At 37.1% G+C, this 23,607-nt stretch overlaps 1 protein-coding gene across 3 annotated transcripts in view; it reads right to left on the reverse strand.

Annotated features, from left to right (window-relative positions):
• Positions 1 to 23,607, reverse strand: part of SULF2 (sulfatase 2) — a 170,464-nt gene that overhangs the window by 121,602 nt on the left and 25,255 nt on the right. For 2 of the 3 annotated variants that reach the window (XM_075438980.1, XM_075438977.1), the window contains exon 3: positions 20,556 to 20,640. The exons of the other annotated variant lie outside the window; for it this stretch is intronic. The gene's annotated coding sequence lies outside the window, so the exon portion shown is untranslated. The remainder of the gene's footprint in view (positions 1 to 20,555; positions 20,641 to 23,607) is intronic. 3 annotated transcript variants of the gene reach the window in all.

Genomic DNA, 23,607 nt, shown 5'->3' on the forward strand with positions numbered 1-23,607 from the left:
GAAAACAATCCCAGATAAAATTTTTACTTATAAAAAGATGTTAAGAGCATCATATATTTAAAACCAGAAGGCCTATTTCATTACATTTTTGGCACGCAAACAGCCATCATGAACTTTTTTTCCCAGTGCCACAGTTAATATTCACATTTACACAAGGAAGGCAAAGACATCTTAAGTTCTCAACATCACAGCTGTGTTTGCAATTAATAAGCCTAACTTACTTCCACTAGAGACAAATCTCTGTTACCAAGGTGTTATTACACTGATCTATCCACAGTTTGACTAGGAAAGCTTTTATGAAGAAATCTTCATCAAGTCAGTCCATTAAAAATGTGGATCCTGATATAAGGGATCTGCAGGTAAGTAGCAGAATAGCTGCACAAAATGGGGGGAAATTTGGATGACATATTCAAGAGTAAATACCATCTATAAGAATATTTCTCTGGCACTTTTTATGTACGAATTTTTTTGGCTCATTTTTATTTAGCATTCCGTTTCTCATTTATTTCATTCTAAATACTATTCCCAGTTCCACTTAATAAGAGAGATAACAGGATGACAAAATTGAGGATGTGTATTAGAGTGTTCAGATTTGTTTACTATGCTTCACAAATATCTTGTCTGCAAGCAGAGTAAATTCAGAGTTTAGTCTCTTTCTTTAGCTAAGAAGTTTTAATTTCAGACTGTGGCATCACCAACATCAGAAATATTTCAAGTACTCTGCAAGCTGTGTAATAACATCAGCAGCTGCATGAGAGCATGCAGCCTTATCACCTGTTGAAGATTATGTTGCTCCAAATTTGTATTGCATCTCAGCTACCAGTACTGCAGATGTTTTTGCTCATGAACAGGACAGGCTCCCATCTTAAGTGAACATAACTACAGGTGTAAACATTTCCCTTTTCATCCAAGCTTCTTGCCTGTGTTGTTTCTAAGGGTAACTTCTTATCATGTTCTTCACGATTTCATAAAATTCCTCCATTTCCTCCAGGAAAAGACAAAGGTGCACTGAAGGTGTATGTTGCATGCAAACAATACAAAGAAGATCACTCTGAAATAAAACTTCAACTGCATACCCACAGCATGCCAAAAGTATCAAAAACTTCAGTTTCTGCTGATGAAGAACATGTAGCAAACAGCATGACAAAGACAACTAGTTGTGTTACTAAGAGACAGAAAGCTTAAGAATTCTTAAGCAGTTCAAGTATTAGAAAGCATGCTCAAGGAGTATGGCAGTAATTTGGAACTTCAGTTAGGCAAGTCCTAGCTCAGCGAGACAATGAATAGTACAGGTGATAAAATTTCAGGACTGAATACCTAATGACCATCCTTCTGCATGGAATCATGAGGGCAGAGGTTGTTTAAGGCTTGTAGCTGTTTTTTAAGCATTGGAGTATAGTGTATTAAAATGTATACTTATATAGGAATACCTATATATATTTTTTATATAGACAGTTATGTATATATATAAAAAAATAAAACACACCCCCCCCCCTTCACCCTTGGAGATTTTCAAGGCCAGACTGGAGGAGCCTTCAGTAAACTGGTCTGACCTCACAGCTGATCCTGCTTTGAGCAAGGGGTTTGACAAGATGATCCTGAGGCTCCTTCTAACCAAGATTTTCTTACAATTCATATATAAATATCATCCTGCTTAAAGGTATTAAGTTCAAAATTTATTCACAATAACCAGAGCTATAGCAGCTGCAAAATGGACAGACTATCATTAGTATCTGATGATACATTTTGATCATGTATTGATTAAGATGAAATAATAAAATCTGAAGTCTATTCTATTCATTATGAACAAGTATATTTCTCCTTATTTTCTCAGAAGTCAAACTAGTCAAAACAGCACAAAGAACAACATGCAATTTACCACACTTCCTAAAAAAACCTGATTATAACATACAGCACAGACTAAGTTTTTAAAAAGGTGAAGAATAAAAGAAATGGAATGCCTATGTATTACCTGTAATTAGCATAACTAACATTTTTTATCATTTACAGTTACTGACTAAGCAAATTTTTTTTTCTCATGTGAAAGAGGAATGATAAAAGTAGTACTATTGTTACTGGTATTCTCTATTCCAGATAATGAACTTCTCAAGTCTTTCTGCCAAAAGAGAAAGGATGATTAGGACAAAATAACTTTAGGAATCCAATATTAAGAAGTGTGAGGACACCTTTTTTCTCTTATACTAGCCCTCCTCTTTAGACGTCCAAGCTATGATACTACATTCACTGTCTAGGAAGTAGAATAAAGGTGGGTTTCTCCAGAAGGTAATTCAGGAATTCAGGAACACTAATTTAGGAAACAAATTTAAATAGAGGAGAAAGCATCATTCCAGCCTGGATATCTAATTTAACTGATGCAACTTCTACTATAAGAATATTTTTTTGTGAAGTAACCATGCAGTCTGTGGTTTCAACACCTAATAAATTGCTTAGATATCATTGTTAACTCTTACTGTGTCATTTTTGTTTCCTCAATCTTAGACTTCCACACCCTTACATTTTACCATATTTGTTTATTCCCATAGTCATTGATAGACCATGAAGTTACTGAGTAGTGCATGTTGTTGTCACCTTTAAAATCAGGGTTCTTTGACAGTGCAAGCACCTTGATGTTTGCAGCTGTTTATTTCTGACAGCTTGCTGAAACATTAGAGTATTGTTTCACATTCTCCCTCACCAATAGATTTATCAGTATCTGACAGGAACATTTTAATGACTTTTCAGCACTTGTACGAGTGGTGCCTAACTCCCTTTTGAAATTAACCATTAAACCATTTGCTAAGGTTTAAGTTCACCATATGCTTTATTTACTCAGTCAAGCTTTACAAAAGACAAGTATGTACCATTTTCGGTAGAGATGATTAAATCAGGCAAGAAGTTACCCGAAATGATTACTGGTGAACTGAACCATGAACCCTTCACATACACTGATAAGCAGTTTAGACACATGGATAGTTTCATTAAGTATAAACCGCAATGTCTTTGGCCTAATGTGATCGTACCATAAACACCAGCTGAATTGCATAACAAAAAGCATTGTCTAAAAAGAGGAAACATCCATTGCAATGGTAATTACAAGCAAAACAATGAGGTTAATTGGTTAACCAATACAGTTAGGCAAACCAATAAGGGTATCTTAAAGGGCACAAAACACTGTCAGCCTCTTAACCGCTTTCTGGTTAGGGGTCACTGACCACTGTACTTTCTCTAACTCTGTACCCCCCATCTGTGACATATATATTATCAACAGTCATGACAAAAACCATGGATAATTTTAAAGTGTGGTAGAACCATCCTGGATCTCTGAAGTCCATGGCACACACATCAAGAAATAGGAACTGTAGGTTAACAGTCCGCAAAGTTTAGAAGACGCTGGTCAAATACAGAGTGCTGACAGGTGTAAGAGACATCATTGAGGAAATGTACCAAGTTTAGAGACTGATTAGACACGGAGAAAAGTGCTGCAGTAGTTGTACGTTAATTACAAGCTTTCAGTCTACACTGCAGCTTTGCCTTCCAGGATTACTGTGGTAGTTGAGGACTATACTCCCAATTCAGTCAAGAAGCAACATGATAACTCAGAATACTTGAGAGCTTGAGTTTACCAAGCACCAAGAGTTAGGAATGAAACTTTTCAGACAGACAGTTAAGTTCTTGGATTCTTGTTGTCTATTTTGTGGTGGCAGTTGAAGGCAAAAAGGAGCATGTGAACTCACAGTTCTTACGCTCCAGCTATTAGAAGTGGAAGATTTTACCCTGTGCTTCTCATCCATCAAAGAAATGGAGTCCAAGTGCAATATATGAGGAATGCCCTCTCATTCACAAGGCTTCTTTCCATCAGCTGCTGTTTAGTCATCTTGTGTACCTCCACAGTCCTAAACAACTTACTGCTGATTCATCACTCCAGAAGGTAGTATGCCCAAATGGCTTGGCAGTCATGTAGGTAGGCAGAGACATGGATCTTAACTTCCATTCCCAGACTGACAGAGTGCACAACAGTTAGTGAAAGTATTAAGAGATGAAACCTCTTCTACTCAGCATGAGAAGAAAAGCAGAAGGAAATATTTTTTAAAAATATTTTGAAGTATAAATATATATGTAGATACACGTATACACATGTACACCCCCCTGAACACACATTTATCTTTGTTTATATACACACATACGTGTGTGTCTATACATATACACAATAAAAATAAAACAAGGCTTACATCCTTTGCATACTTTCTAATTTCCTGGAGTTCAGAAAACCGGTTTCTATTGTGGATTAAGATTCTTGTACATTTTACTGACCACGGTACGGGACCACTGTAATCTTCACGAAACAGATTTACTATGCCCTTGAGTAATCACAGGAAATTCCAATTCAAGCATGCTGCTAGAATTCTGTATTCGTTCAGCAATATTTTTTTTCGGTTTGACAGCCCACACTGACATCAATCTCAAAAAATGTTGCTTTGAATTCTAAGTACCCAGATCTCCTCCACTTCTATAGCTTTAATAGCACTGAGCCATTATCCTTCCTATGAGCCTTCAGATGAGTTCTGAGATTAAACAAACTTTACTAGAAATTTACTAATTTTGCTTTATCCTTAGTCTTAAGTAGTCATACTAAATATACCACACAAAAAACACACCTAAATGGAGAGAGAGCAAGAGGGAGGGAAAAAAAAAAAAAAAAATGAGACATCTCCTAGAAAATCTGCTGGCTTTTCTTTACCTGCTTGCCCTCTGTGATCCCCATAGTCCTGATGAGGAAGAAGGGGAAGCATTACAAATTGGAAGTTCCAGAGAACTGTTTCCTAAATGGCCCTTCATGATGTGAAATATGCTGTTGTTAAGGGTCATTAGTTTATAGCACTCCTGCCAAAATTACAACATTAATTCAAAACTTAACTGCTCTAGCAGATTGGTGCCACAATAGCTCAACTTCAAAAACATCCTACCAGAGCTTCTTTGCAACCCAGAATCAACATAGCTTTTTGATGCTATATATTAAATATCCAAAATATTTGTCACAAGACTTCTGCCTTCTGGCTGGTTTGAAGAGCACCCCTTCCTTCCTTATGGAAGAAGAGTATTTCCTTCTTTCTGCCATGCCATCTAAAGTTGTCAACCAGTCAGGCATCTCACGAATCCTACTTGTTCCCACCTGTGACACCACAGTTAAAAGCTCTATCTAGTAAAAATACTGTAGCCCAGATTATTAAGCGCATATTTTTTTTTTCTTTTAGATAAAACTGAAGGCTATGTGAGACCCAAATAGATAAAACACAAGCTTTACTGAAATCTCATGAAATCTGCAGAACGGTCTGCATTTCCACACCCAAGTCTTACACAGTTCTGAAAACAAGGAAGATGATGAAAGCTCTTCAGGTTAAATACCAGTATCCACTTTTTTCCCCTGAGGGAACAGAGTTTCATTGTATTTTTAGCAAGTTTAAGTTTGGGCTTTTTCCTTTCACAAAGCATCTTTCTTTAATTCACATAAAACTGTGAATCATTCTGCATACCCACAGTTAAATGTCTTATCCATGGAATCTGAGAAATAAAGTTTATATATATGGCTAATATTTGAGAAAATATGAAAAATTCAACAGCCAGTAATTGAACTGCTGTAGTTGATTGCCCCAGAACTACTTTATATGGCATACTAATTCCAAAGATAGATTCTATACAGCACACTAGAAATTGTTTATGCAGATCACATTTACGATCAAGAGGAAATATGCTACTAACTTTTATAAGTTGGAAAAGGTTTGATTAAATCTTCTTACCAGAGTAATGGGTGCAGGAACTCAAATTATGTTTTTCTGGTAGAACCCTTGATTATTTTTATTTATTTGTATCATCAGGGATTCTCTGGCAAGTAAGCAAACACCTCCCAGCAACTGGCTGATAATTCTGAGGTTACAAACTGTCTTTTACAGAAGACTTGACTGAAAGCAGTAATTAAATGCATACTTGCCTTCATAACTTCTGTGATTGGTTTGCATGGAGATATGATAGAGCTGTGATAAGTACTTGTCATTCACATGAACACAAATGAAAAACATGTTCAAATTTGAAATTCGATTCTGAATCATCGTCTATACATATTCATCTCAAGATTAAACCTCAGCAGCTTTCTCATTACCTTATGTAGTTGGTGTCTTTACCCTAGAATTTCATCACAGATTACTCACACGATAACCAGTCACAGCAGTATTATACACATATCAGAAAACTCTCAAGGAAGATAGAGGCATGTGAACATTTTTCTTCTTTACAAGCCAAGACACATTCACAGCAATGCAATGAACACACAACTACAAAAATTGTTAAGTCACAATTACTGCATTCATAATTTATTTCACAATTAGACATGTGGTACACCTGAAGAACTGACAACATCTATATATGCACACACTGCTATTTCCTACTGTTACCATAATGGATTATTATTTGCCATATGGTTGGAATGGAATGGTTGCTCACTGCAGTTATGAATGGCTGACTACACCTAGACTATTGCGATTACCAATTACCAGGTTTAGAGTGCTTGCCTGCTGATGTTTTTAATACTTTCTTCTTTGCAGAATGGTAGTTTGATGCCTCTCTACATGACTTCACTTTTCCATTATGCCAGATACAGCAGAGGAAATTCACTAATCCACAAAGTTAGTTCAGAAATGTGTGACATGACAGAATTTAACCACATATATTGAATCACGACGTTATATTTGCAAAGCTAGGTTTTGTTTTTAAGTAGATCTCATTAGTGCTGTGTACATGTCTAGCACTTAAGCAGCTGAGGTATTATATTTGTAAAAGTACCAAATTTTCAAGAATATGAGATTTATCCATTCTATCTGCTGTTTAATCTAGTATGAGATTAGAGTGACAAAATTTTACCTTTGTATTATGAGATTTACACCTTACAGTCTCGAAGTTCTACTACAAAACAACTTCTTTTGTAAGCCATTAAGCTTACTAACCTGGATTTTCCTGTTACATCCAAACACAACTCCTTTCTCTCCTTCCATTCACGAATGGCCCTCTTCAGCCCTAGTCCCAGCTTCACCTAAATTTCCTCCAATTATAACTAGACCAAGAAGTATCACACCTTATTCCAAGCTGTGTGTGCACTAATTGATCAATGCATATACAGACTGACAAAAACCAGCTAACAAAATTGTTCAGCTTAAGCTTTAACCTCAGGCCTTTCCCTGAAACAAGTCACTTATCTGACACACCCAACCGCCAGTTTCCAAAAACATATACGTTCACAGCTGTCCCTCTAAAACTATCTTTTTATTAATTACAAAAATCATTAAGAAGCTGGAATCCTGCTTCAAAACCACCCCAAAGTTTGATACTGTACAGTAATACATTGTCAAAGGGGTACCAATCCTTAGGGAAAGTGTCCTGGGTTTGGCCAGAACAGGGTTAATTTTCACCGGACTCCAGGAAGGGGCACAGCCGGGGGGTGGGGGCTGACCCCACCTGGCCATACAGAGCCGGGTATTCCATACCATGTGCCGTCATGCTGGGTTCCGGTGGGGGGGGCGGCGCGGCGGGAAGGCACTCGCGGCTTGGGCGGGCGCAGCGCCGGTCCGGTTTCGGGAGAGCGGCTGTCTGTACGGTTCGTGGTTGTGTTTTCTCCTTATTTGTATCGTTGTTGTTCCTGTTTTCCCTCTGTTTGCTGTTCTGTTAAACTGCCCTTATCCCGACCCACCAGTTTCTGCCTCTTTCTTCCCATTCTCCTCCGCATGCCGGCGGGGGGAGGGGCGGCCGCGTGGCGCTTTTGTTGCCGGCGGCAGCCGAAACCCAAACAGAAAGAAACACTTATTGGTGGGTTTCATGCATGCTAGCTTCAGAAAAGAAAAGAGATTCTTCAGTTTCTAGATATAAGATTCAAATTCCCTTTCATTTATTCTGATGCAAGGATCATCTAAACAGTTAGAAGTACTTTTCTTGAAATCTAAACAGTTATGCTAGTAAGAAGAGAGTCAGACCTATACTGTATATAACAAACTTTAAACTATTTACTGAAATATATGTATTTATATACATTGTATATGAAACGCAAGACAACCATCATCTGGGAAACAACTCCATCAACTGATCTCTTTTAAAAAAATCATTTTTTAAAGAGGATGGAAGGGAAAAAAGACTTTTATTTTCTTTTCCCTTCCTAACCCGTCAGGTACCACTGCAAATTTAAAAACCAGATGCAGTAAGTAGGGACTTTGAAACCTTGCTACTGTTCCCACTTCTCCCCTCCACTTCTCTATAGCAAAGGGTGTTGGTTAAGCAGTTCCTTGAAAGCAGAATCAGTCTGTGTACACCAAGTAGAGACAGGCTACAGCTGTGAATGTAGTCAGGAAAGAATAGCTACTGGGCACACAACCTGGCACTGAAAGGGAACACGAAAATTAACAAGCATAAGCACTGGTCTTTACTTTTTGGAACAAGAGGGCTGAGAGAGGGAAGAGATGGAGGAACAAAGAGAGAAAAATTGTACTTGAAACTGGAAAAGAATGCAGGAGCAAATACATAAGCTTCTAATCAACGAAGAAAAGATTAGTAGGACATTAAGAGAAAGGGGAAAATAGCACATCTCATCAGAACAAAAACAATCCATTACTCAAAGAACAGGAGTACACCAGTTTAAACACACAGCGAAGAGAACAATAGAGTCAGCACTTCCTCAACAAAATCCTTAGTTCCACAGATGCAGGTGTGTTACCCCACCACACCACTGCAGAATTTATTCCCAAGAGCTAGAGATACCTCTGTGCACATTTCAGAATGTGCACTCTGTAACTCCACTAGAGACTTCAAGTAAGCACAATTATTTATGTACACAGAACCTAATACTCTCCATTGCTCTGTACAGCATGACTTCAGTTTTTAGTATTTATAAAAAGAAACTCTGATCCCTTCTCATTCATACAAAAAAGGCCTGCTGGAAACAAAATTCTTCACTGCATTCTATTGAGAAAGGCTCACATCAGGCTTAAGTATAGGCAATCCTTGACACTCGTGCTATTTTGATTTCAAAAATACTTTGCTTTAGAAACAATAAAGCTACCACTTATTTTTCACTTGTTAAAAGAGTATGTATTTTTTCTAGATTCTCCTTTTATTGAAAATGCTTTGAGTTGGAATCTATATTAAAACTAACTGAAACTTCCATGCAGGACTGGGCATTCTTTGTGTCATTGCAACACTGAAGAAAACTATTTACATCCCTTGTATTTTGGCTATTTGAAGAAATTTAGTTTAGCCAAACTATCAGAAAATTGTTTCCAGTGCAACAAATACTACTGATATCTGAGGACAGCTGCTTTTTTAAAAAAAACACTCCTGATATTAGAATATTTTCAGAGATGACACAATATTTAATTATGTTTTCAATTTATCTTTCTGTTCCCCTTCTCATTTCCCCTTCCTTGTGCTTTCTGTATATTGTGACATGTGCCAACATTCACAAAAGTTGAGTTTTTTGTTTCATCATTGTTACATGTATTATCGCCTATATTCATCAAGAAACTATGACCTTGCACAAAAAAATAAAGAAAAACAACTCATGAATGAAACGCCATCCAGTTCTTACACACCCAAGCAAGCAGGCATTCAGAGGCATGTATGATGTACAAGTTTCTGACAGTGACTGATGGTGTCTCTCACGTGCTACCTACAGGCAAAGGAGAACACCTTTCTAAGCTTTCAGTCACTCTGATGGAGTGCAATTGTATATATTACAACTCTAGTTCGCATATAATTGCAAGGGATATAATATTTGCTATAAATCTTTGTGTTACAAGCCAAAATTAACAATGAATTCTGGCCTAAAGGGTCCCTCTCAATTTTGAAAATCTTTTGTATTTTGGAAGCATACAATGTATGCACTGGGCACTGTTGTTCAGAAAAAACATTAAGCGGACTGAAAAAGAACAAAAGGTAGGCATCTGAAGAGACCAAAATACAATATACAGCAGGGACCAACAGAATGTTTATTCAAGCAAAGCAATCAAGAATACAGTTCTTGCACATCTAGCACACAACAATCTTACTAATTTTAGTGACTGAGTATTTGAGGCTGTCAAAAATTGTGAGCCAAGCCTAACCTCTATGCATCTTAAATACAGATTCACTAACTTAAATAGGTGATAAACAGAGAACTATGCATATATCACTAATGCCAATAGTTTTCAATACTCATTTAAATAATTTTAAACACCTGTTAGTAGAGATCTATGTACTATGAGCACAGGAATACAAAGTTAAACACATCTAAAGAAAAAAATCCCTGAAATTCCCATTTTTAATCTGTTACCATGGTAAGTCAATCTATTAAAAAAAAATTTATAAAACATACACACACACACTCACAGCAGGTATCCAACAGATTAGTTCTATATCCCTTCTAGATTCTCAGTATCATTTGCATCTACCAATAATTGTCTGCATGTACATAACATCCATAAAATACACAACACAAATTTTGCAAGATTAGGCTACAGCAAAGGTCCGTGGGACAGAGAGAACCTGAACCTTCTGACACAGAGTTAGTTGTGATTACAATATACTCTAAGGATAACTGTTCAGAAATCTCAGCATTTTCCCATAGCACAGGAGTAAACAGACAGTAGAGTTTGGTTTCAAAATGCATTTTTCTAGAATACGGTCTGCATTATTAGTGCTAAATTGATTCTATATAAAGCACCCATAGGTGCAAGAAAGGTAGACATTTATGAAGAGAATTTTGATTGGGTCAATAATATAATTAAGGAACACTAGCACTATTAAATATAATTTTATACAAATAGTAACTACAGGCATCTGTAAATAGTATTACTTAAATCAGGTTCTGCAAGTATGCCAACAATACCTACTGTTATCCACTGGGACCAGCATCACCAACTTGAAATGTAACCAGTCTCTGGATAGGCATTTAAAAAAGCATTATGTCAATAGTATCATCATCTTCTAATCCTGCTCTTGTCCTGCTCCTTCCAAGTGCCAAGATGTGGTATTTCAGAAAAAGATGAAACCCTTTATCACCCTAATAATACATGTTCAGCTAAAGCATAACAATTTACTGAGATGACATCTATAATTCTTTTGGATTTCTAGAAATCATGAATTTACATCTGCAGATGAGGCTTGCCTCAAATTAATTCAGCATTATTGTCAAACTCATTTTGATTTTTTTTTTAAAGCAGCTGTGCCATACATCTGACAAACTTCCTGCTTTCATGAACTGCTGTATCAGATGAGTCAGTTAGGAGGTATACACTGCACACTCACATCTTATTTAACACTCTTCAGTTATTTGTTTTTAACATCATATGCTGTCTTATTCTCAAGCTGAGGGAAAGCTCAGCTCCTTGTTCATATCTGCTCATAGTTCTGACAACTCCCTCTAGTTTTCCCTGAGGCCTAAACATGCACACACGTGCATTCTCTCACATCTTTTAGAAGAAAAATCCAATTCCAATCTCTGCTACCTTCCTTTAACCTCACAGACTCACCCCTTCTCTTTTCAATCTCTAATCACAAATGCATGGCTGACAGGCACCTTTCAGTACTGCATCTGGGGATAGCCAACGTCAGACACACAAAATGAACTAATTCCTTTTTCTCTCCAACTACTAACAATGCCCCTTCTCTCGAGTTGACAAATTAGGATCTTTTCCTCACATGGTTACAGTCTCTGCAAACTGCTGACAACTCAGCAAGAGGCCAACTAAATAAATCATTCAAAACGAAAGAGCTGCCTAAGCTATAAGTGACCTGAAACAGCTGGTAAATTTTTAAATGCCCATACCCTCCCCTCAAAGCAATGAAATATTTTGTATAAATAAACAATGGCTCTCCAAACCTGCTGGGCTATCAGAAAACAGGGTTAAGAATGAAGCACAAGAACCGGGAATCAGCAGGGATAATTAATTTTTCTTGAAGGACTGCAACGCTTCCATTAATTTCCTTGAAGTGCACAGAATGTAGGAACAGCCTCAATTAAAACTGATGTTCACATGCCAACTGTACTTGTCTTTTAATCACATGCTTTGCATATTGATTTTGATATGAATGGGTATTACGGAGTATGATACTTCTATTGTGAAAAATCCTTTAAGAAGGTTCATTTGGCGAAAAATTTCAGCATTATTCTGTGTACATTAACAAATGTCTATGATATTTTCCACAATTTGTAACATCAATTGTTGTTGTTACAACTTAGGCAGACATCTGTCTTCTAAATTAGAAGACCAGTTAGAGGTATTTTGCACATGACACTGTCTGCTGTTCATCATTAATTTGTTATTGCAAAGTTTCAGTTTAAACTGGAATGTGCTTCTTTTATAAGATCCAACGTAGAGCTCCCAAAATCTTGATACTAGCTTCTTTACATAGCTATTTTATTGTATGGCCTAGATAATACAACATTTGAAGAAAACAAGACAAAGAATTGTGTTATCAATCACATTTTGTAAACCATTTGGGGACCACTTGGAATACAGTATTCTCTGCAATACGCTGTCAGTGAAAGGCAACTACTTTCAAAACTAATGGTGGTACCAAGAAATTGCAACAGAGAACACAGAAAAAAAGACTGACACAAAAAAAGGATTCTAGCTTCAAAGATCTTAATACCAGGCAGAACAGATCATTTGTAGTTTCTCATTTTCATTGCTACCATTAAAAAAATTTCCTATTTAAATAAGAAAGAAAAGAGGTATAATCTAGGCCTATACATGAGAACCAATAAGGATAATTTATAAAATACAATGCAGAAACTCGCCCCCCCGACACCTTCATTCCAATCATCTGATCCCTTCTATATGAGTAACTGAACAGAAAAGACGTTATTCTGGTCTTCTTTAACCTCTTATCCTTGCCAACAATTTTCAGCTATAACTCCTTTTTTAGCCACCAGGATGAAATATGTTTGATGGCTAAATCAGCTAAGCACAAAATAAAGTTCCAACAAGAGCAGGCTCTCACTGAACTCAGCAAAAGCTGAAGCAATGCTAGTGGAGGAGAATGGGAGCTATCAAGGAAACAGCACAAGTTCAAGCAAGGACAAAGTAGATAAAATAATCTGCAGCCTTCAGGTAACCCTAGTCTGATGGTTACCATTGCCTCAGACAGCCAAAACCACCTTAAGCATCTTCCTTCCAGTTACAGATGACAGGATGACTCGGTTTGATCCCCCCAACTAGTAAATAACTACCATCTAGCCACAACAGACCAACAAGCTCACAGTACACCCCTGTTTTGCATTCTATACTGCATTTAGTTTAGCATCCTCTCTTTTCAGGCTGGGTAATAACTTACAGAAACTGACCCTGTCCTATGTTAGGCTATTACACAAGCCACCTCTGCTAGAGGAGCAACACAATTATCTTGTAAAAATAAGTTAGCTGTAACAGCACAGATCTCCACATAAGCCACATCGTCTGCTCATTCTCTTTGGCACATGCTTTGGTGACTGGATGGTATTTGGAGTATATTCTAGACTTGTCATGCAGAGAGCTTTGTTGCACAAGAAGTCAGTGCTCTAGATTTCCCCTAGTAGCTTCTCCAACTTACATGTAACCAAGGCATCCCTCCATTGCAGTCAGGTATCTCTGTTGGACTCTGCATTAGCAGAGATATCACAAACATCAGGGATGCCCATCTTCATAACAGAGGCTGACTGGATGGAATTAATAGGTCAGACATAATATTACTTCAGCTGCAACTCACTTGGCAGGAGACAGTCCATATTTAAGCAAAAGACAGAAACAATAAACTACAGTTTAATTCCTGAAGTCATCTCCTGCTTGGAAGGAATTCAACTAAATGACCTCCACAGGCCCCTTCCAGCCTAAATTATTTTGTGAGAGAGAAAGTACGATATAAGCTTTCAGTTTGCCATAAAAATCACAGAAAGCTTTTTTGCTGTTATGTACTGCATAAGACAACAGGCACTACATATTTTGTGCATGTAAAGCTACACAAAGCAGAATCTAGTACACCTTATTTCCAATCAAAACTATTAATTGCCACCAATTTTCAAACAATTTCTATAACATTACAAGAATGCTCAGAAGGAATTCTGAAGAGATCTGGTGTCAAAGGAAAGGGCATCTCCAACCCCTTACATTTTTATGCAGCTAATGAAACACACCTTAAATTTGAAGCGGAATTCATTCAGACTCTCATAATTCATCATACACAACATACATTAGGCCAGGTCTGGAGAAACATGAATAATTAGCATTAAAAAGAACAGAGTTCTGGCACAGACTTGTCATTGCAGCTTCTTTCACTACAAGGTGGCATCACAAATTTATAGATGGAATTAGCTTCAGGCTTTTACTAAGAAATAAATACTGTTCCTCTTTAGAATTTGGTTGAAAATATAAACCAGCATGTCATAGCTTCTTAAGCAAGATGATACTCTCTGTATTTCTACATAGCTATTCAGAGTATATAGCACAAGCAAAAAGCGCAATCAGAACTGTCACACACTGATGTCACAGACTGACCCCACGAAAACAGTGAAAACAAATCTCTAGTTGAAATAGATAGCTTAAAACTGAAACATTCTTGCTTTTTAGTTGGGGGCTACATTGGCAGCACAAAAATGAATCACAGCTACTGCTGAAGACTAACAACTTTCTAGCCATACTTCAACAAAGCACAACACCTGAACTTTGTCATCAGCACAGACTCACATACGAATGAATAATTGTCACAAATGTAGTCACAATTATGGTACCTCTACACGACATAATTTCACATGAAGCAATCAAAACGTCTACCGCATTTCAAGATACAAAGAATGTAACATCATCTGCAGAATATGTAGATCAAATTGGCATTCATCTCTGCATAAAAATGTCGGTGCTTGGTCCATTTAAAGTAACAGACTTAAAAAGAATTGTCTTAAAAGCGTATTTGTATTTGGGACACTTTAAGCTGTAGTACTATCATACATACAGTGTGCACCTGCAACCCTAATTTTAAAAGACAGGAGGTTTAAGAGTCACATGATAGACAATAAAAAACAAAAGTCAATACAACTCATCTATGGGGTCCCCTGTACAAAGAACATCCTAATTCAGTGTACACAAGCGCACCCTCTGTAAGGTATTTAAATGCCTGGCAGTGTAATCTACAAAGTAACTTGGACGTTTTTACTTATTTTATAACAAGTTTTATTCTTTACTGTAATTTCTCTGTTCACCTGTTTCATCTTTGTTTTTAACCAAAAATATGCAGGTAGAGCCTATACTAGGAGAAACAGCTGAAGCACATTTCTGAATTTACCATGAAAGTATCTTAGATTTCATATTTCTAACGAACACGAAAGCTTGCGGAAAATACAGTAAGACAATCTTTACACAGTTAAGGTATTTTAATTCAGTCATCTACCCAGCACTAAGCATGTAATGAAAACTACACATCACTATTAAATATTGGGGGGATGGGAAACAGTTGGTATTAAAAAAAACAAAAAACAAACCAAAATCACACAACACTCTCCCCCATATTCCTAATATTATTAGCAAAGTAATAAACAGCAAGTAGTACATTGTCTAAGTCTAGTCCTATATTTATTTCCTCATTCTTAGACATCTCATCACTTCCCAACATTAAATGCTCAAACTACACAAATTTAAAAAAAAAATAATTCCGCTCTATTTAAAATCCAAGTAAATAAAGAAAAGCAGACTGAGAAGGATTTGTTTCATAGACAAGTCATTTATGGCTAGCCATTAACATTAAGAGCATATCCACTTCAACATCTAGTTCCCTACAAGCTCCTTCCCCATCTAACAGCTGCTAATAGAAGTAACATTAAAATTTATCAGCCATGCACCTCATCAGAAAAGAGATCACAGTCCTGCAACCCACAGAAGTGAGAGCTGAAGTCTACTGCCAATTTTTTCAGCTGATTGAGAGAACATTTTCCTAGAATAAATGTGCAGCACAAAAGTAAAAAATACAAAGGCAAAAGAAACTCTGAAGAAAGCAGCTCATAAACACAGATTAAGGGCTAAATTAAACATTGTTCAGAAACAGTAAATGCAGACAGTCCAGATTATTCAATGCCATTATGACACTTTTTCAACTCCTCAACCTGAACCTTGTAGGATTATGAGCCAGTTTGGTGTCTATAAGCTTGCCAGTGTCTCCTAGTAGCTACATACTACTAGAAGCTTAAGTACCGTTTACTTCTCACACCTACACCTGCAGCCCAAGTAGCAGGAAGCAAGAGACAGATTCAAATCCAGTAAAAGGCTACACCACCAGTCCATAAGGCAACCAACCCACAAAGAATGATAAAAACTAACTCCTGCACACTCCTGTTTGCTCCCTTTGTAACAAGTGAAGCAATGAGCCAGAAGAGGATTTTTCACTGAGTGAAGTTAAGGTCAAATGGATGTTTGACAGTAAGAAAATCTTGTTGGCTTACGAAGAATATATTGCTACGTTTTGAGGATGGAAGAATGAAACCTGTTACTTCTGTTCACTAAACACAAATTTAAACCCAGTTTTCCAGGAACAATTCTTTCCTTTTTCCAACTATTTTTAATTGTAGATTTATACTTCATAATCAAGAAAATACTGGGTTTTTACAGAGACTAAACTTCGTAAAACCTATAGATTGTGCAACAAATCTAATTTTAACTGCATTAGATAAATACTGGGGCACTGTCAAACACAGCTGCAAAGTGTGTGAACGGCAACAGTGTTGGACTGGATGTTCTTTGCATAGTAACTCAAATAGAGCACATCAGGTTTCACACAGCATCATTCTTGGGGCTTCCCAGGAAGCGTTTTTCCTATCCCATCATATTGTATCATACGGACTTCATGTCACATTGACTTCAAAATCAAACATATAAAAATAAAACCAAGACCATCTAAGTAGGGGAATGGGAAGAGGGCAAGCGTTGCTGGGTAAAAAGGGGTGTGAGATGTCAAATATACACCCTAATACTCAATCAATGTGGTAAATGTTTAACATGGGGAAGAAAGTTTTCAGTCTGAGTTACCATTCTCCAGGTAAACAGTTTTCTTCCTCCCCCTCCCCTGTATGCCTGATAGCTATGCTAGAATAGCCCTTTCCAGTTTTCTGGGTTTGGGGGCAGGTGTTTTGTCTTACCACTGAGAATCTCCTTTTCAAACAGAACGATGCAGGAGGCTTATATGACAAATACCAATTTCTGATATATAATATTTTTATGTAAAGGTTTTCACAAACTGCTTTACTCATTTTACATCCTTTTCCTGTTGTATATAAAATGATGTTGCAAAATCAAGTTTTATTTTCCAAATAAAGATAAAGTAGATGTTAATAAGCTACTTTAAGTGTTATTCCTGCTCATAATCACCACAGTAAATAGAATTCGTACAGTTAGAACGAATAATATGTTTTGGGCCTCACACTTTCAACATTCTCTAAGTTGTCATGGATGCTACAATTATAAAATAAAACAAAACATCTAACAACCTACAATATTTACTACAAAGGCATCATATACTACTTCCTCATCAAAAAGCAGCATTTCCTAAAAACATTTTAAAGCTCAAGGAAGCTGTGACTAAACCATGATTTATATGGTATAAACTGTTCACATTTCCATCCCCAGAGTGTGAAATTAGTGACCGAGGAAAGATTTCCCAGGAAAATCTGAGTGCAGTGCTATCGCAAAGGATTTTCAGTTTTGGTCTCTTTGCCAAATCCTACGTATGTGCAAGCTGCTGTACTCATTCATGCAAAGCAACAGACAATCAGCAGTGTCTAAAGCTTTTTTACATTTATATTGAACGTGGAGCTCTTTTCTCACTATCAGCATGTATCTAATTCCTTAGGCATGGCAAGGTCATATCTGAAGTAAGCACTGGGGAAGTTCCTAATGCCACAAGTCTAAAAATGTTTCTGATTTCATGTTTTAATAAAATTCTGGAAATCTCTTAAGAGTTCAAGAGCAGCCAACATGGGAAAGAAATGCAGAATAAATAAGGTAGAATTGAAGTTCAGTGTGCGAGTGATCAGCATTTGCATTTTAATTGTTTATAGGCTTTGTGCACTCATTTAATAACACTTCACAGTAAATTCAAAATAATGAATTCCAAATTGCCGTAACACACATATCAATCACATTGAAACACACAGATCCCTTGGACAAATGATGACAGCTAAAGCAACACTGAAAGACTAACAAGGCTATTCCCTCCACTAAGTATGCCCAGGTTAAATGCCAGGAACACATGCATACATTCACCTGCAGCTCACTGAAGCATCCTGACTCAGTGGCTACAGAGCTAAAAGCAAAGGCTTCCCAGACCTCACATTTACAGTACATCACAGTCTCTTTGTTCCTACGCTGTTCAGAAAACTCACCAGCAGCATCTGAAACACAGCACCTGAGAACAAAAGAAGCCACAACACTGTGCAGCATCAAGGGAGCAGTGCACCTCCTGGATTTACTACGCGTCCCTTTAGAAGGCCACACAGTTCAACTGCAGAGGCCTTTCAGCGTAGCTCCTATAAAGCCCATGTGGCTGGATGCGTGGCATACTCACCCTCATCAGATGAGTCAAGACCCATCATTTGAATTCAAAAAAAAGTTTTTGTTCCCTTCATTACCTCTTGAGTTTTAATAAATGTGAAATAAACAAAACTCCAAAAGACCCCACACAAACACTCATAGGAAGAGGCTTACTTGTGGTACAAACATCAACAACAAATTCAGTAGACTATATCTGCCTAAATGCCAACTTTTTTCCTGAATGGTAAACAGGACATCTTCAAAGAGAAATGGCCTAAACAGGTTAGAGTAAGTGCCTTTTCTCTTCATATTCAAGTATCCTAGTGCAACTGTACTGAAGTCACTTGACTCCAAATTAATACCAGGGCAAGAAGCGAATATGGCATAAATAAGAGATTGAATTTGGTATTAAACTCATGGACTTAACAGCTACCTCTGCCCCCACCTTCCAACCAAGAATATTTTTCCATATATCTTCTTTTCAATTTGCTGAGTTTTACTCTGACAGTCAGGTGTTATGGAAAAGTGACACTGGCAGGCTTCAAGTCAGTTGGATGGGGAAAAAAATTCAAATTATTCTATATCTATTCAAGAGCTGTAACTACGAAAATTAATTTGACAAAATTTGCCACAGTCATGCTTTACTCCTTCTACAAACATTATGGGTAAGGTATTGCTTTTGCATCATTGGGGTTTAGGAAAACACTGTAGTTTGAGATAAGTTTCCTAAATCAGTGTTATCTTGAGGATCTGCACTACCTGGAGAAGGCAGAACATCTTGTTAAATTCTACCTTGAAAAAAAATGGCTTAACAGAAGTTACTTGAATTCTGCACTCTGTGTTGAAAACTACTTAACAAATGAACTGTCCTGCTCACAATAATTAGGGAGCAGCAAGAATAGAGGAGAGGAAAAAAGGTAGATGGTAATTAAAAGCTTGGTATTTTGTTTCAGAGTTTTTAGGTACAGTGTTTAAAAAGAAAACTGTAACAGGATAGTTTTCAGTACACTAAATATGTATTTAAATCTTGAGAATAATAATGGAATCCATATCCATAAACCGCCAGCACTAGCATCCTGTATTCCCTACCCCTAGAGCTTATATGGCAATTTACATTTTAACTTTTTGGGAGCAGATTTTTGAAATTATATCCATCAGGCTAAGCAAGTAGATTCATCAATGTCACTAACGGACTATTTACAGTCAAGTTTGCAAGATCAAAACCCGATTCTGTTTTTTACACATTTGTCTTTACATAAAAATTTATTCCCAAAGTAACACGTTTTCCTGTTACAGCGTTCACACTTCAGAAAGAACGAATTTCAAGCACAAGTACGAGATGAGCTTTGTCATCCCATACCTATACTACAGAATGCAAAGTATTTTCAGTCCTTTAAGACAGAGGCAGTACCTAAATTCTCCTTAAGTGTCCACACTATAGGCAGTGCCAGTTAAGGTTCCTACAGGTGTCAATGTAGAAGTGCACTAAAGACGGAAATAAAACACAAGAGGAGAAGCTCTGAAAAGTTAAGCATTTGAAATAAAGAACCATTAGGAAGGTAATTTATTTTCTATAAATAAAAGCACTTCAGAGAGATTTTGTATTCTGATATACATGAAGTGTTATATGAAGTCTCTCGTGATCATTCAAAAATATTTTTTAAAAAAAGCTTTTCCTTCTTCGCAAATAGACATGCAATGGAAACCATATTCAGTGAACAGTATTTCTGAAATTTCCTTCTGAAATCCTGTTTCATGTTTTAGCTTTTTCCTTCATTTTCTTATGCTTCCATACCTTAATCTTCAGAAGTTGATCACAACTCATTGCATTGCATGGTATTCAGAAACTACTTGTGACAGATGAATACATGATATCAAATTGCCCCTTCAATAAGAGGGCAAAACTATTTTTAATCACAAAACTTAATCTGAACACATACCACATGAGATCATTATCCAGAACACAGTGTAATACACTCAATACATTTTTCTTACCTGGTCTTGAAGGAACTCAGTTTAGGCCTTCAATATGAACAAGGCCTTCACCTTACACTGGAACAACAGCACTGACTGTAGATTTCTACAAATTAATAGAAACATCACATACATTATACTGGAATAATTTCTCTCATTGATTTCTTTTTTAAACACAAGAGAAGACAATAAAGAGATATCATTGAGCTTAGGATTTGAAATATCTCAAAAGCATATTCCCTCTCTTACAAAAGCTTGAGATTTCGTTCCTCTCAACCACTAACCATGAGAAGCAATTCCCTTATAAATTTATGAATAAGGGAATTACACTGTGTGTAATTTAAATCTTCTCAGTCACAGTTGCTTTTTGCCTCCAGCAGCAGGAATAGTCAGAGGTGAAATAGGGAAAGGACCCATGGAGACCACCACCAAGTCTGAAATCCTGTTAAACCGCTAACAATACCAAAACTAACAGACCCTGACAGAATAAGCTCATAAACAGAAAAGACTAGGGACTAAGCTGTGGGGCACTGTAGCCCCCTTTGTACATAGAATTCCCTGTACTCTCTGATGACTGACAGAAAAAGTTGTCATTTTCTAGATGCTCCAATCAGTAAAAAGGGAAGGATTTAATATCTTGTGACTTCAAATTCCTTTTGTTTAGACTTCATTTTCAAGAAAAACAAAACAACACAGAGGTTGATATTTTGCTACTTCGTTCATCACAAATAAACAAACCCAGGAGAATACAGGACACTTTTCAATCATTTAAATTCAGGCACAAAGCCACATTGTAACAACATAAGAAACCACAACTTGAGTGTCATTTCTACAGAGTCACTTAATTTCCTCCTCTACCCCCCTTACAATAAGGAGGAAAAGGGTTGCAGTGCCTAGTAGGATACAATGTGGTGGATCCTTTATAAACAGACTCTTAGAAGAGAGGAAGAAATGGGTTTAACCATCAGGCAGAACATATGCCAAGCCTATTTGGATGGCAGAGGTTTCACAGCAAGTGCTAAAGATTGTACAGTTGTCTCAGGAATGTTTTTTCCATGTTTAATGTTTTTCATAAGTAACAAGGAAACTGGGACAGACAAAAAGAGAATGTCAGTTTTCCTCAGCTGGTGGAGGTAGCTGGTCTCTAGCTAAAATGCAGAATATACTCAAGGCTCACACAGAGCACAGACACTGCTTATTTTTTGTGGTGCTCTAAGCCACCTGGCTGAACAGAGCAAGTTCCCAAGAATCTGTTCATGGAAAATTCTCCTCTCCCTCTCAGTGTTGCATATTTTTAACATATCAAACAGTGATTCTCAGGTCACAAAAAGTCCCCCCCCAAACACCTAAAAAATGTCTGAACAAGTGTCCTATAGCTCAGCAAAACAGCCCAAGCTTCCCCACTCCCCCTCCAAATGCTTCTGTTAACATGGTCAACACAGGACTCAGGATTGCTGTAGAGCTGTTTCCATCTGCTCTTTGCAGAGCAGCTATACTACAGCATAAGGCTGAGCACTCAGTAAGCTGTTTCTACCTGTTCTTGTCGCTGCCATGGGCAAAACAAAAAATAAGGAAGAATTTAAGCTCCAGAGGAAATTTGCAGTAAAAGCTTCAAGGAACAGACAAAGCAGAAAGGATTTGTTCTAGAACAGCTGTTTCTTGAGGCCTCAACCCGTAAGCACTAGATGTTCTACGTATCAGAAAAGGTTCAGGTTGTTTCAGACTATGCGTTACTTAATAGATCCATGACACAGACAATATGGACTATTACTATGAATGGGTGTGGATAATCATTCCGCCTTGGTCTGCCAGTTGTTCTATCACTATAACTTGATTTCCGGAAAAAGAACATGTACTTCATAGATGAGCCCACCCAATTGCCAGAGAACCCCATTTGCATCAGAAAAGTGGTATTCAGATCTGCCCTTAGACAAGTGCTTCATTATTATTACTTTATGGTTATATTCAGATTTATTTGCATAACATAGCCATGCAATAATAAAATTGCATTAGCTGTAAACTTCCCTACCAAAGCCTGTACTGGTTCTAGTTTAATTTAAAGCATGCAGAAGAGGGGAGTCTCTGGGAAGCTGCCAACAATAATGTCCTCCTGCACGTTAAACAAATAGTTTGTTTCCTCCACAGGAGACAGATCAATACTCAAGAAACAAAAACAAAACAAAGAAAAGCTAAAAGCTTAGTCATGTAAATCAGGGTGGAGGAAAAATGAAAGAAAACTGCTCATTGGCATTCTACAACTTCTGCAGACCCCCATGACCCATTAGCTAATTTCTATTAAAACACACAGCTCTAGAATAATAAATGCCAGTAGCACATTTCTAAAGGTTTGTGGCAACTGAAGTAAACATGTCCCTGTTCCCAGGACACCAAGAGACAGAAAATTAACCAGAGGTTAACTGGGTCGTTAGCTAGAGCACAATATAGGTCACTGCAGATTTAATTTAGTTTGTATTCAGCTAAAGAATCAAATACAGCAACCAGTTCTCACAGCAGGAAAACAAGTAACTTACCAGCATGTTACCGTATCTTGGATACCAAGGCACCAAGTCTGTCATTATGATTCATACCACTTTTAACTAATTTCACACTATTTTGATGAAACAAAGTACAGTGTATATACACGTGCATACAATTCAAATGGTTCTGAATGCAAGTATGCAAACACACAGAATATTTAACTTTGTATGGAGTCTGCTTTTCTGCCTTTTTTTTTTTTTTTTTTTTTAATATACACTGGAAACATAAGTTGTCCCTCCCAAAACAGGGCTGGCAAGGACGTAATTAATACAGGAGTCTAAAAAGTGTTATACGGGTTAAGAAAAAGCCCAAACATCAGGTTTTAATGAGTGTTTGATCAGGACCTAAATAACACATATGTAAGTATTTTGCCTCAGTACAGTCTTCTGTGAACAAAACACCTCAACAGCTGTAACAGAAGGAGCCCAATAGCCCAAACATTGCAAGAATCAGCATTATTAAATAGATTAAACATTTAGGACCATTTTGTATCCAACAGATTTGCATCATTTTAGGAAAGTCTGCACTAAGGAAG

Source organism: Opisthocomus hoazin, chromosome 18, assembly GCF_030867145.1.
Source record: "Opisthocomus hoazin isolate bOpiHoa1 chromosome 18, bOpiHoa1.hap1, whole genome shotgun sequence".
Taxonomy (NCBI): domain Eukaryota; kingdom Metazoa; phylum Chordata; class Aves; order Opisthocomiformes; family Opisthocomidae; genus Opisthocomus; species Opisthocomus hoazin.